General features: G+C 42.2%; 1 non-coding gene across 1 annotated transcript; it reads left to right on the top strand.

Moving 5' to 3' along the window:
• Positions 1-294: 294 nt before the first annotated feature.
• Positions 295-432, top strand: LOC119948400. The gene has a single exon (XR_005456798.1). It is a non-coding gene; the product is annotated as a small nucleolar RNA SNORA7 (small nucleolar RNA).
• Positions 433-15,181: the final 14,749 nt, after the last annotated feature.

The following is a 15,181-nucleotide window of genomic DNA, read 5'->3' as shown; positions in this document are numbered from 1 at the left end:
GCTGTACACACAGTAAAGGCTCAATAAATGCTGATGATTTATTTATTGACAGGACATGTCCTTAAGTGCTTAAGCGCTTAGTACAGTGCTCTGCACACAGTAAGCATTCAGTAAATACGCCTGAATGAATGAATGAATGAATCCTTGTGCTAAAAGCATTCTTCTCCTCCCACCCCAGTGCACAGAAGCAGCCTCTCCTTACATGATGGGAAAAAGGGAAGGAGCCTGATTTGGGCTCTAAATATTTGTAATTCCTGATGCTCTCTGCTAATTTGTGCGAACTACTAACTCTCCTCCCTCTCAGGGTCACACCTGGAGAGTTTCCACTCTTCTACCAGTCTCGACTACAGGAGGAAGAGTCAAGCAGAGACCTACCCATTCCATTCCTAGCTTGGCCAGTGGCTAGCGAGTGGAAGGCAATCTGCTGTAAGTCAAAACTCACCTGTGCTGGGCAAGGTTTACTGCACGGAAGGAGGCGATGGTAAAACACTTCCGCATTTTTCCCAAGAAAACTCTATGGATACACTACCAGAAAGATTGCAGATGGAGGTGGGGCATTCTGGGAGAGATGGGTCCATGGCGTCACTATGGGTCAGAGACGATTCGACGGCATAAGGCAAGACTAACTCTCCCAAGATCTGCTTATTTCAGATTCCACGACAAATTTGGGCTCTTTATTTTTGAACACCTTCTTTTCCTTCCTATCGCCAAGGTAAAGTCTACAGAAGGGCTGTGACAGTTGACTGGAGAAGGATGACCTGTACTTCGTTGTTCATTAAAGTCGCTTTGCCTCCTCTCACATGTTAAAATACAACTTAACATAAATTCACTCGTACTTTTCTGGCTGATCCTTCGGGTGATTTTGTTGTTTTAAAGGAGAAAGCAGGTGCATTATTCATAATCTTAGCAGAAGGTATTGTAGGTGGAGGATTCCGCCTTTCGTCCTTTCCTTCTTAAATACATCTGGGGTTATAACTGCAGTGGGTTGGAAGACAGTAGGTCCCAGAAAGTATGGAAATCAATGTGGGTAATCAAAACAAGCCAATCATCTTGTAAGTAAAGTGACCAAGAATCTGGTCACCTTAGGTTGAATGAGAGAGTTAAAGGGCAGGATCTAATGGTCAGAAGATGGGGGGGGGGGGGGGGGGAGAGGGAGAGAGAGAGGGAGAGGAATGAAGAGGAAAGGAGAATGAACACAAAGTCACAGCTAAAGCACCCTTCCTGGCATGGCTCAACCTGATACTTCTGAGTCCCCTTCTGTTGAAATGCAACAAAAAGTGATAATATCAAATCCTTTTAAAGTTATCTGGCTATCGTGTGAAATGCCATTAGGGCTGCTCAGATGTCCATGGATTCCTCGAAAGCTTTGCAACCTGCTGTTACAGTGTGCCCCATGCAGATACGGTCGGTGAACAGATAAAACCAAGAGAATGTTTGGTCTGAGTCAAGGAGGTGGGACTTGGGTGATATTATTAGACGGCTGGAATGCCATACATTCTTGAAAAACCACAAATGTCATTCCTAAAGATTTTTGAAAGTAGTTACGGACTTTAGATCGGACCCAGAACTAATAAAAAACGGGGACCAGACGTTTTGGGTTCATGGGCATAGAATGAGATGGGTATTTATGGCTCCTTTAAAAATATGTGAACATTGGTTATTGGAGAATCGATCTGCTCTACAAAAAGAATACTGTATGCCTGCTTGGGAAACGGATCACTTTTCTTTCCAACAAGACTAATCTGATAAAGAAGGCTCTTACATTAGCAATTCTCTGTCTATTTTAGATTAATTTTACAGAGTAAGCCAAAATGTTTAGTTATTTTTTTTTTCAAATTGCGGATGTACATTTGTTTAATTTTTCTGAGCCTCTAAATATATTTTACAAAACAATTTACACCAAAGGTACCCCGCTCTGGCTACACTTTTCAACAATCTGAAGGCAGTACTTAAAGGCTGAGTCTTCCTAAGCAAGAATAGCCAAGTGCACTATATTATTTGCCGTAAATTTATTTTTACTACATCGTTTTACTTGTTTCCATTATGTGCAATGAAATGGAGGTTTACAGGGGTGAGCCTGTCTTCCTACCGAGGTGATTTTCTACGACACTTCTACTATTCCCACCTATGCTTCTCTCATAAGATCTGGACCACAGGCTTATGTGATCAGAAAGATCAGAGGTTCTTCTCTACAGGACACGGTCTCTGCCACTATGGACCGTCCATTCCAGATCCTAAGTCAGCTACCTGATTTCTCACAGCATGGTTTAGTGGAAAGAGCATGAGCCTGGGAATTCCAATCCCTGCTCCACTACTTGCCTGCTGCGGGACCTTGGGTGAGTCACTTAACTTCTCTGTGCCTCAGTTACCTCATTTTTAAATACCCATTCTCCCTCCCACTTAGACTATAATCCCCACGGGGGACAGTCACTGTGGTTGACTCACTTGTATCTACTCCAGGGCTTAGTACTCTGCTTGGCATATAGTAAGCAATTAAGAAATGCTATCATTATTATATAATAACAATAGAGAAGCAGCGTAGCTCAGTGGAAAAAGGCTGGGCTTTGGAGTCAGAGGTCATGGGTTCAAATCCCGGCTCTGCCAATTGTCAGCTGTGTGACTTTGGGCAAGTCACTTACCTTCTCTGGGCCTCAGTTACCTCTTCTGTAAAATGCGGATTAAGACTGTGAGCCCCCCATTGGACAACCTGATCACTTTGTAACCTCCCCAGCGCTTAGAACAGTGCTTTGCACATAGTAAGTGCTTAATGAATGCCATCATCATTATTATTAATAATAATAATTGTTATTATCATCATCATCATCATTCCAGCGTTGGATACAGAGACTTCTCCCTCTCCATCACTGCTCAACACCCATTGATGGGTCAAATTAACTCCTTCGGCTTGGGTCTGGAGAGATGCTAATGGAGAACAGTGAAGGAAAAGGGGAATATTAATAATTGTGGTGTTAAGTTTTTACTTTGTGCCAAGCACTGTTCTAAACACTGGGTAGATCTAAGGTGATCAGGTTAGACACAATCCCTCTCTTCAAGGGGCAGAGTCTTGGGGCTCTCTACCTCTCAACAATAAGGGGAGAGAGGGCCAGACAGTTGGACAGAGAACCCAGGTGTCCTGACACCTGGTCCTGTGCGCTGAGGCTGTTTAGGTATAGTCTGGCCCCAGGCCAGAGCCCTACATGGTGGGTGAAGCGGAAGCCCAAGTGCATTGGCCTGAGATTTCCCCCCACGTTCTGGCAAGGCCTCAGCTGAAAAATGAATGAATGTATGAGAAGCAGCGTGACTCAGTGGAAAGAGCCCGGGCTCAGGAGTCAGAGGTCGAGGGTTCGAATCCCCGGCTCTGCTACTTGTCAGCTGTGTGACTTCGGGCAAGTCACTTAACTTCTCTGGGCCTCAGTTACCTCATCTGTAAAATGGGGATTAAGCCTGTGAGCCCCACATGGGACAACCTGATCACCTTGTATCCCCCCAGTGCTTAGAACAGTGCTTTGCACACAGTAAGCGCTTAACAAATGCCATCATTATTATACCTAAGTAAACATTTTGAGAAAATACATAATACGGCTGTTCAGCTAAAAACAAAACAGTGCTTATGCCTTCCTCAATATGTTTTGCTGTACTGGACCCAAGTTAACTTGAAAAGATAACTACTCTAGCAAGCAACAACTTCACTGTTACTTAACTTCTCTGTGCCTCAGTTTCTTCAACTGTAAAATGGAGAGTCAATGCCCGTCCTCCCTCCCACTCAGATTGTGAGCCCCATGTGGGACAAGGACTGTGAACAACCTAATCATCTTGTATCTACCCCAGCAATTAGTACAGTACTTGTAACATAGTAAGCGCTTAACAAATACCATCAAAAACAAAACAGATCTGGTTCCAAACTTCAAATCCTCAAACATTCATTGGGGATCCCAGGTGAGAATACTTATCACAGAAAGAAGAAAAACTGAATCTCTTAAGCAAGGATCAGCCTTAATTACGTTACGGGCAGTCAGTCAATCATATTTATTGAGCGCTTACTGTGTGCAGAGCACCGTACTAAGCGCTTGGGAGAGTACAGTATAACAATATAATAGATGCATTCCCTGCCCCACAACGAGCTTACAGTGTAGAGGGAGAGACAGGCGTTAATATTAATTGATAAATTACAGATATGCACATAAGTGCTGTGGGGCTGGGAGGAGGGATGAATAAAGGGAGCAAGGCAGGGTGATGTCAAAGGGAGTGGAAGAAAAGGAAAAGAGGGATTAGTCCGGGAAGGCCTTTTGGAAGAGATGTGCCTTCAATAAGGTTTTTAAGTGGGGGAGAATAATTGTCTGCCGGATATGAAGAGGGAGGGTGTTCCAGGGCGGAGGGAGGACGTGGTCGGCGGCCAGAACGGGGAACGTGTCCGCTAATTCTGTTGTATCGTTCTCTCCCAAGAGCTTAGTACAGTGCTCTGCACCTAGTAAGCACTCAATAAATATGATTGGTTGATTAACTGATTCAGTGTCACCACTTATGTTACCCTTCAGTTTTAAATGTCTTTTTTTATGCTGTCACATGCTGTGAGCCCGTTGTTGGGTAGGGACCGTCTCTATATGTTGCCAACTTGTACTTCCCAAGCACTTAGTACAGTGCTCTGCACACAGTAAGCACTCAATAAATACGACTGAATGAATGAATGAATAAAACTTAGTCTGGCCATCACTTTACATTAGAATCCAAAAAGATTTTTTCCTCTTTGTAACAAAACTGGGGCCGCTCTGCTGCATGTCCATAAATGAGAATCAAAATCAGTCATCCTGTATTTAGGACTCTTAAAGGAAGATATAGTGTTTGGGATTTCATCCAGGATCCAATTAAGAGTTCTATGTAGGCCCCAGTAGCTATGACTGAATCAAGCCACGATCAAAGTTGGGATTGAATTAGTAACACCAACAAGGAAAGATCATAATGGAGAATACTAAAGACAAGTTTTTCCAAGAGTGTTGCCTGGGGAAAAGCTGGGGAATAGGGTTTAGTGTAGAAAACACACCTAAATTAAGACAATGATGAAATTAACCTGCTCTAGCTTCAGGTTTAACTCGGTAGAAAGAAATAGATTACCACATTAAGATCACTTATGGCTGGAACTCAGAGCAGCTGGCAATTATTCTCCCCCGCTTCAAAGCCTTATTGATGACGCATCTCCTCCCTAACTAAGCCCCCCTTCATTCTTCTTCCATCACATTCTGCCTCACCCTGTCTTAACCACCCCCCCCCCACAACCCAGCCCCATAACACTTATGTCCATATCTGTAATTTATTTACTTATATTAATGACCGTCTCCCCCCTAGACTGTAAGCTCATTGTGGGCAGGGAATGTATCTATTATCAGTCAGTCATTTCGAAAAAGCAAGGGCTTGGGAGTCAGGGGTCATGGGTTCTAATCCTGGCTCCACCACTTGTCTGCTGTGTGACCTTGGTCAAATCACTTCATCATCATCATCAATCGTATTTATTGAGCACTTACTGTGTGCAGAGCACTGTACTAAGCGCTTGGGAAGTACAAGTTGGCAACATATAGAGACAGTCCCTACCCAACAGTGGGCTCACAGTCTAAAAGGGGGAGACAGAACAAAACCAAACATACTAACAAAATAAAATAAATAGAATAGATATGTACAAGTAAAATAGAGTAACAAATATGTACAAACATATATACATATATACACTTCTCTGTGCCTCAGTTACCTCATCTGTAAAATGGGGATTAAGACTGTAAACCCCACGTGGGACAAACTGATTACCTTGTATCTACCCTAGTGCTTAGAACAGTGCTTGGCATATGGTCAGCGCTTAATACTATTATTATTATTATTCCTTAGTCAATCGTACTTATAGTGAAGCTTGGTTCAGCCCCTGTGGGGGTGGAACTCTCTCCCTATTGAATAATAGGGCAGGAGGCCCCCGCTCAGAATATTCCAAATGTCCTAGGAGGGGTGTGATGTTGTGACCATATTCTCTAACACTTTACCACCAAGAAGAGGGATAATCTTCTTCATCTCTTTTTTTAACATAAATTTCCATGGAAATGCTAGAAACTTTTTTCCCCCATCTAGTTCGAATACTTGTGTGTTCTTTAAGAGAATCAATCACTCGATCGTATGCATTGAGCAATTACTGTGGGCAGAGCACTGTACTAAGCACATAGGAGACGGAATATGGTGGCCTAGTAGAAAGAGCATGGCCTGAGAGTCTGAGGACCTGAGTTCTAATGCTGCTCTGCCAGTTGCGTGCTGTATGACCTTGGGCAAGTCACTTCACGTCTCTGTGTCCATTTCCTCATCTTTAATTCACAATTTCACAATTGAACGTGGATTCAATACCTGCTCTCCCTTTTACTTTGACTGTGAGCCCCAAGTGGGACAGAGACTGTGTCTGATGATTAACTTCTACCTCAGTGCCTAGAACAGTGCTTGACATGTAGTAAGTGCTTAAATACTAACAAATAATTTGTTAGTTGCATAACTAACAAATAAAATAATGAAGAATCTTGATTTTAAAAAATTCAGGTCCTGAGTTTCCTCCATAATAATAATAATGATGATGATGGCATTTATTAAGTGCTTACTATGTGCAAAGCACTGTTCTAAGCGCTGGGGAGGTTACAAGGTGATCACACGGGGCTCACAGTCTTCATCCCCATTTTACAGATGAGGGAACTGAGGCACAGAGAAGGGAAGTGACTTGCCCAAAGTCACACAGCTGACAAGTGGCAGAACCAGGATTTGAACCCATGACCTCTGACTCCAAAGCCCGGGCTCTTTCCACTGAGCCACGCCGCTCCATGTGAAGGAGAATTTGTGTGTGGGGAAACGGTAGATACTACAGTAAGGCTGATTTAATGAAAGCAGGACCTCATATTTTAAGAGTAAAAATCTAAAACATTTATGTGACAGTGGTTTATTTTAGTTGGCATAACATTCAAAATTCACACATTATACATTTCATTCATTAAGTATTTCAACAAAAAATATGGTTCTCTTTCTGGGCTCAATCTGGCAGGGAGTAAGACACCACCAATAAAATTAAAGCTATCTCTTCAATCCAGATGGGCTGAAATTTCTACTCAAAGGTAAGAGAAGTATATTCTCTGAGAGTCTGGCATCTCCCACCAAATTCCATGACTGTTGCGCCTATGGCATACGGTTGTTTTTTTCTTTTAGCTAATGGAATGATAATAATAATAATAATGATGGTATTTGTTAAGTGCTTACTATGTGCCAGGCACTGTTCTAAACACAGGGGTAGATACAAGGTAATCAGGTTGTCCCACGTGGGGCTCATAGTCTTAATCCCCTTTTTACAGATCAGCTGAGGCACAGAGAAGTTAAGCAACTTGCCCAAAGTCACACAGCTGACAAGTGGCAGAGCCGGGATTAGAACCCACGACCTCTGACTCCCAAGCCCGGGCTCTTTCCACTAAGCCACACATTCCTGATACTGTAACTATGGAAAATACAGGAGTGATCATCTTACTTTTTCACAATAAGCACAAATAAATGTGATTGCTGCTTCATCCCAGTAAACTTTGATTTTATAATAATAATAATAATGGCATTTATTAAGTGCTTACTATGTGCAAAGCACTGTTCTAAGCGCTGGGGAGGTTACAAGGTGATCAGGCGTCCCACGTGAGGCTCACAGTCTTAATCCCCATTTTCCAGATGAGGCAACTGAGGCCCAGAGAAGTGAAGTGACTTGCCCAAAGTCACACAGCTGACAATTTTATGAAGACACACTGTAAGCATGCAATAAATATCACTGATTGAAGACATGCGGTAAGTACCAGTTTCCCATGGTTTCACTGACTCCCGAGACGAAGACTAAATCAAAACCGTTCTTTGAAATAGAGCAGGTCAGTGCATGTTCACACTTCACACGAATTATCTAAAGAAAATGAGGTTTGGCTTTCTCCTTTGGCTTTAATTAGTACGGGCCTCCATGTCCTTTTAATCTACTAGCCAAGGCAGAGTGAGAAGCAGCACGGCCTGGAAGTCAGAGGGCCTGGGTTCTAATCCTGCCTCCACCACTTGTCCGCTGTGTGACCCTGGACAAATCACTTAACTTCTCCCTCCTACTTAGACTGTGAACCCCATGCAGGGCAGAGACTGTGTCCAACCTAATTAACTTTAGTGCTTGACAAGCACCATAAAAAGTGTTCTTAATTATTTGAACCAAAAAAAGAAATAATATAGTTGTTTGCTGACTAGGAATCTTTTTTGTAATTTATAGTACTATAAAAGGTTTACAATGCTTAAAACAATGTTGAATCAATAAATAAGATACAAGGAAAGTTTCTTTCACACCCTTGTAATGTTTTGCATTTATTCTATGTCTTTATTCCAGTGAGTTTCCTATTCTATTTCAATAGCATTACCTCATTAAAATTCACAAGGTTGCTGCGAGAGAAGTACCCAGTAAGTACTATCACTCTGGTTTTATACATGGGGAAATACCACAAGAAGTTTAAATAACCTGTCGAAGGTCAAACAGCAAGCCACAGGTGAAACAGAGAAAGGTTCCTAGCCTTTCAGAATATGCTTTGGCAGAACTCTGGGACAGGACATTTTTCACTGAGGGCATTTCCATCTAAAGTAAAAATGATAAGAGAACAAATATACCTGGATGATTCTCTTTATCCTTTCCTCTTCTCCCCCTTCTGAACAGTGACAGGAAAAATATTCTCCTTTGCAAAAAGTGGATGAAATTCTAGGTAGATAATAAGGCAAAAATGTAGTATAATTTGTGGTGGAACATAGAGGGAAAAAAGAATTGAGGATTTCTTTTTGAAGAGTTGCTTCATTTGACTTTTGGAGGCAGAGAAATTCCTGAACATTTGCTACTCATATCCAACATATCCTCCATATTATGCCCTAAAATGGGGTCAGTAATTCTGACCTCCTAGTTAGTTGCAAGAATTAATGCTATAAGGTCTGTGAAGCACTTTTATTTTCTTAGAGAGAGGAAATGGTAAGGTATTGTTTTTAATCAATATTTAAAGGGGTTTTGGCCAGATGTCCTCTTCTGCATGCACAGTGGGTACCCAAAACACTTTGTCATATCAGATAATCCACTAAATAAGTTCTTTTGCAACTATCCACATGGGCAGGATTGCCTAAAACAAGACTAACCGCAGGTTGAAAAGATTTTCTAGAATTCCAAGTGTTCTTAAGATTCATAACCATATCCCACCCACTGTCGAGCTAACACTCGCCAAAAACAAATTCTACTTTTAAGTGGCCAACCGTGCCCACATTTAACCAAGTGCAGGATCAATTTCTGACTTGCGAAGCTTCACTTGCCAATAGACGCAGGCACAAAAATGCGCGCACGCCGAAGAGTAGTCTAGAATTTTAAAAGGTGACTCTTAAAATAGCTTCACACACTGTGAGACCCACTTTTTATGCTGCCGAGTCCAGTAAGCATTTTCCAAATGGAATTATTTTGATGAAAGCCACATCCTCAGCCATCTAATATTTTTAGATATCGAACAGTGCAGAGGAGAGGAAGAAACAAGAATAGTTATTTTGGTTTTATTATGAATGCCCTGGAAAAAATACTTTTAAAAATGCTCAAGGGGATTAAAAAATCAATTCATTTCCTTCCCCAAAGCTTTCACATCTATAAATATACCCGTGTAAATGGACTGGAGACTCTCCATGCGGAGGACATTGTCAAACTAAACTCCACAAGATGTATTTTGTGTAGGTAGGTCTTCCCACCATCTTCTAGTTTCCTGCTTCATCTTCTGCCTTTAGAATACTTCTCTAATTTCCAAACGATACAGTCAGTAGCCAATTATTTTATTCTGCTCCTCTCATAAATTAGAATACAACTGGGAAGGATCAGTAGCAGGTTGCTGAAACCCAGCTACATGGACAATCGGTATACTCACTCATCTACATTTAATTCAACTGCGCAATTGTAAAAATGGATGTGTGTACATGAAGACGGAAAAATGTCGATTATATTTATGCATGGGATTCTCTGCACCTACCTACATATTTCTTAATATCCCAATCACCCCAATAGCTTTTTCGCAACTGTGCAGATGGTAACATTCCCATAGCAGAGGACTTTCTTTACTTCCAATTAGCACACTGCTTTAAGGACTTTTACACCAAGAATTTCAGGTTATGGCTAAAATTCCACTGCCACCAGATCTTAGCCAAATGAGGTAGCATAACGGTGCAGAGTAAAATTATGAAAGTTAATCCCAGTAAGAAATTTCTATAAGAGATCCTGAAGAACTGCAATACAGCAAGCCATTTATATTACTTTCTTTCCCAAATTCTCATGTATAAATGGAATGAAAATCTATTAAATCCTTATTAAAATCACATCTCCTCCCAAAAGCCTTCCTTGACTAAACCCTCATTTCCACTACCCTCTCTCCCTTCCGTATCTTCTATGTACTTGGATTTGTGTGGGTCAGGGACTGTGTCTAACCTGATTAGCTTGCATCTACTACAGTGCTTAGAACAGTGCTTGACACATAGTAAGCACTTAATACCATCATCACCATTATTATTACCCTTTCAACACTTGATATTCACCCCATGCTCAGCCCCACATCATTTATGTACATAGCCATAATTTATTTTAATGTCTCCCTTTTTAAACTCTAAACTCCTTGTGGACAAGGACTGTGTCTACCAACTCTGTTGTACTGTACTTTCCCAAGTGCTTAGTACAGTTCTCTGCACACGGTAAGCGCTCAATAAATACCACAGATTGACTGATTGTAAGTCAAAAATCGATCGTCTTTTTCCTGATGACTGGAGAATCTCTGTGTTTACAGAAACCATGAAGCTGGACTTCATATAGTTGAATAGTTCAGACTTTTCTAGTTCCACCTACAATAATAATTGATTGATTAGAGAAGCAGCATGGCCTAGTGGATAGAGAACAGCCCTGGGAGTCAGAACGTCATGGGTTCTAATCCCAGCTCTGCCACTTGTCTGCTGTGTGATCTTGGCAAGTCATTTTGCTTCTCTGTCCCTCAATTACCTCATCTGTAAAATGGGGATTTAGACTGTGAGCCCCACGTGGGACAGGGATTGTGTCCAACCCAATTGGCTTGTATCTCCCCCCACCCCAATCCTTACTACAGTGCTTTGCACATAGTAAGCACTGAATATGATTAAATGAACAGCAAATACCATAAGTACTATTATAATTAGTCGAGAAGACAATTTGACAGGATATAATAGGAGATTCTAGCCACACAGTTTTCCTAAGGATCTCGATACACTTTAAAAATCCAATTAATTCTAGACTGTGAGCCAGTTGTTGGGTAGGGACTGTCTCAATATGTTGCCGACGTGTACTTCCCAAGCACTTAGTACAGTGCTCTGCACACAGTAAGCGCTCAATAAATATGACTGACTGAATGAATGAATAATTAATGAACGAAAAAGCCATTTACTCATCCCCCAACTCATATGTACAAAGCACCGAGGTTGATGAGTAAGCTTCTGGTCACGTGGGCAGGGAACATGCCTATGAACTCTATTATACTGTACTCTCCCAAGCGCTTAGTACAGTGCTCTGCCCACAGTAAGCACTCAGTAAATACAACTGACTGATTGACTGATTGATTGATGCCCTGCATAAGATCTGAGGGCCCCTTGTCTAGAAGGCAGGAGAATCTACTTCCCTCCAACCTGATACACTGTTGTAGCTCTCTGGCATGGAGGGGGAAAAAAATGGTGCTCTGCAGATGCTGTTCCAACATTTCTCCTCATTCCTACAGCCCCAAACCTTATCCAGTGTGATCCCTAGAATCTTCTGCCACTGAAAACATTCACAGCGGGGCTGGAGTGCAGGCAAATCACTTTGTAATTTATCTATGGCTGCATCAGTACATCACCTATTTTGCAGATAGAGTCTCAGGCATGGTGAGGGTTAAAAAAACATGTCTAAAGTCACAAGAGCAATTCATTGTCAGAACTGGGAACAGAAATCATGAATCTAGACAGCCAGCTGAGACTATTTTCCTTTATGCAAAGCTGTCTATGAGACTAAAATGGATCAAAAAAGAATACTTTAATAACAGTCATCTTTTCATTAATAAATGACTTCAGGTAATAGCCAGATCATGCTTCTGTTAAAGTGAGTAGACAAACAGTCAAAAAAGAAAATAACCCAGCATGTTCTGTATTGGGGTGATTAGCCGTTTTGATAGCTCCATGCAGTATCAATTGGGTCATAATATCAATTTGTTCAGGGAAACAAGAACAGAACGGATTTAAACACTGGGAACTCCTAAACAGGACGGCTGATGAAATAAATACTGTAATGGGCTATGCTCTTGTCTCGTCTTACGCTGTCCAGTCGTCTCCGACCCATAGCGACACTATGGACACATGTCTTCCAGAACGCCCTGCTCTCCATCTGCAATCGTTCTGGTGGTGTATCCACAGACTTTCCTCGGGAAAAATACGGAAGTGGTTTACCAGCGCCGAGTCTCCCACCCAGGTCCTCTGACTCCTGACTCCCATGATACTGCTGCCCAGCACAGGGGAGTTTTGATTTGTAGAAGATCACCGTCCACTTGCTAGCCCGTGTCCAAGCTAGGAATAGAATGGGTAGACCGCTGCTTGACTCTCCCTCCCGCAGTCGAGACTGGTAGAGGGCTGGAAACTCTCCAGGTGCCACCCTGACTGGGCAGCCTATGCTCACCTCCCTACTAGCCGGACTGGATTCCAGTTTGACCCCCTAACCAAGGCCTACAGTGCTTTGCATACAGTAATTATTCAACAAATACTATTCATTGATTGACTAACTAAACTCTATGGAAGGCAGAGTAACAGATAACTCTTTTATCTGTGCTATCAGAGGGCCATTTAGAGCACAGGCCCTTGAAGGGAGAGCAGAAGGGAAAGCCAATGTGCAGGCATGGTAGGTTATCGTATACTCTTTAAGGTTATCTCTTCAGTCTTTGTGACCAAAGTGAAAAAGCACCGTCATTATTATTGGCATTTACTGAGCACATCTTGAGTGAGAAGCACTGTACTAAGCACTACAGAGAGTACAACAGAAGCAAGACTCACAATCACTGCCCTTCGGGACCTTCCATTCTAATGGAACCAGTTATTGACAGATACTCTTTGGTGTGGTAACTGCTGTTTGAACAACTCACTTAATGAGAAGCAGCGCGGCATAGTGGAAAAAGCAGGGGCTTGGGAGTCAGAAGACGTGGGTTCTAATCCCAGCTCTGCCACTTGTCTGCTGTGTGACCTTGGGCAAGCCACTTTACTTCTCTGGGCCTCACTTACCTCATCTGTAAAATGGGGATTAAGACTGTGAGCCCCACATGGGACAACCTGATTACCTTGTATCTACTCCAGTGCTTACAAGAGTGCTTGACACATACTAAGCACTTAACAAATACCATTACTAGTATTATTAATAATGTCTCCTAACCTCAGTCTCCTTCCTTTAAAATGGAAGTAACTGCACCTAACTTAAGAATAGCTGAAGACAGAACATTGTAATATCAGCTTAAGTTCCAAATCATCATAAAGTGTATAATATGGCAGTAAGAGGCACGAAAGGGTACTATTATTTCAAAAACATTACGTAGTGAAAGATTTTCTTTCAGAGAAGTGGAAGCAATTATTGGAAGAATTCAGCTAATGCTCTTTCTCTAAACTCTGTCTCTGTCTCTCTCCATCCAGATAAGCCCTTTGAATATGCAATGAAGCCTAATATGTAGGGCCGTCATCAAACAGTAGAGGCCTGAAGTGACTGCCAAGGGCACAATATCATAGTTTAAAAATGGAAATGGATCTTGTCCAGTCAGGAATGGTGCCTTTGTGAACAAGGACCTGGGAGGGGAAAAAAGAGAGAGAGAGAGAGAGAGAGAGTGTGTGTGTGAGAGTGTGTGTGTATATAGTGTTGGGGGTGGGGAGGGGGCAGATCAGGGGCCTCTACAGAGATATTTAAATAGGCTTCCATATGATATCACATGGAATGGGATGGGACAACAAATTTTTCCCTGCCTCAAGGAGCCTACACTTGTGGAGGAAGTGACCAATGCTATTACAGAAGAACTATGGGAAGGAGTCTAGGGCACAGCTGAGAAAGATTAATTCGGCCAAGACATAAGCTTACATTACACATCTCACGGAAAGATGGTGTTTCATTCATTCATTCAATCGTATTTATTGAGCGCTGTGTGCAGAGCACTGTACTAAGCGCTTGGGAAGTACAAGTCGGCAACATATTGAGACGGTCCCTACCCAACAACGGGCTCACAGTCTGGAAGGGGGAGACAGACAACAAAACAAAACATGTAGACAGGTGTCAAAACCATCAGAATAAATAGAATTATAGCTATGTGCACATCATCAACAAAATAGAGTAGTAAATATGTACAAGTAAAATAGAGTAATAAATCTGTACAAATATATACAAGTGCTGTGGGGAGCGGAAGGAGGTAGGGTGAGGGGGGATGGAGAGGAGAGGAAAAAGGGGGCTGAGTCTGGGAAGGCCTCCTGGAGGAGGTGAACTCTCAGTAGGGCTTTGAAGGGAGGAAGAGAGCTAGTTTGGCGGATGTGTTTGGGAGAGAGCCAATGGCTGTCAGGTTACTGTCCCAGTAGTCAGCTATTGAGAAGGGGCAGCTACTATCTTCTCATACACTTCTTCCAGAGAAAAGTTTATAACTGTTTCTCTCATCTCTTTTATCTGTCTAAACGGGTATAAAGCCAAACCAATCAAAAGGGAAATCATACTTAAGGCTGTTACTGCCTAATCTGCTCCCTGAGAATTCATTAAAACATACCTATCCTTCTGGCGGTTTTGTAGCTTCTCAACAGGGTAGCAATTTAATTCAAAATAAAACATTTGAACCCTCATTTCTTAGCGCTACTCAATCAAGTGACCCTTGGGCAAAGTGTGTGGTATTTGTTATTACAGTTTGTTCTAGAGCAATGAAGCTTAGGTGAACCAACTCTTAGCCAGGCGATTGTCCCAGCAGCTAACCATTGTGTCAGGGTGAATTATTTTCCCTTCATCCAGTTGACTTTCCCCAGAGAACATGTTACACATTGCCCACAAACTATGAGAGGGTTCACACCTCTGGGAGCATTTCTCTTGGGAACAGAATCCTGAGCAGGAAGCTGGTCC

The sequence above is a fragment of the Tachyglossus aculeatus genome, chromosome X4 (assembly GCF_015852505.1).
Source record: "Tachyglossus aculeatus isolate mTacAcu1 chromosome X4, mTacAcu1.pri, whole genome shotgun sequence".
Classification (NCBI taxonomy): Eukaryota; Metazoa; Chordata; class Mammalia; order Monotremata; family Tachyglossidae; genus Tachyglossus; species Tachyglossus aculeatus.
Note: the sequence above shows the minus strand (reverse complement) of the source record. Positions and strands in the feature narration are given on the sequence as shown.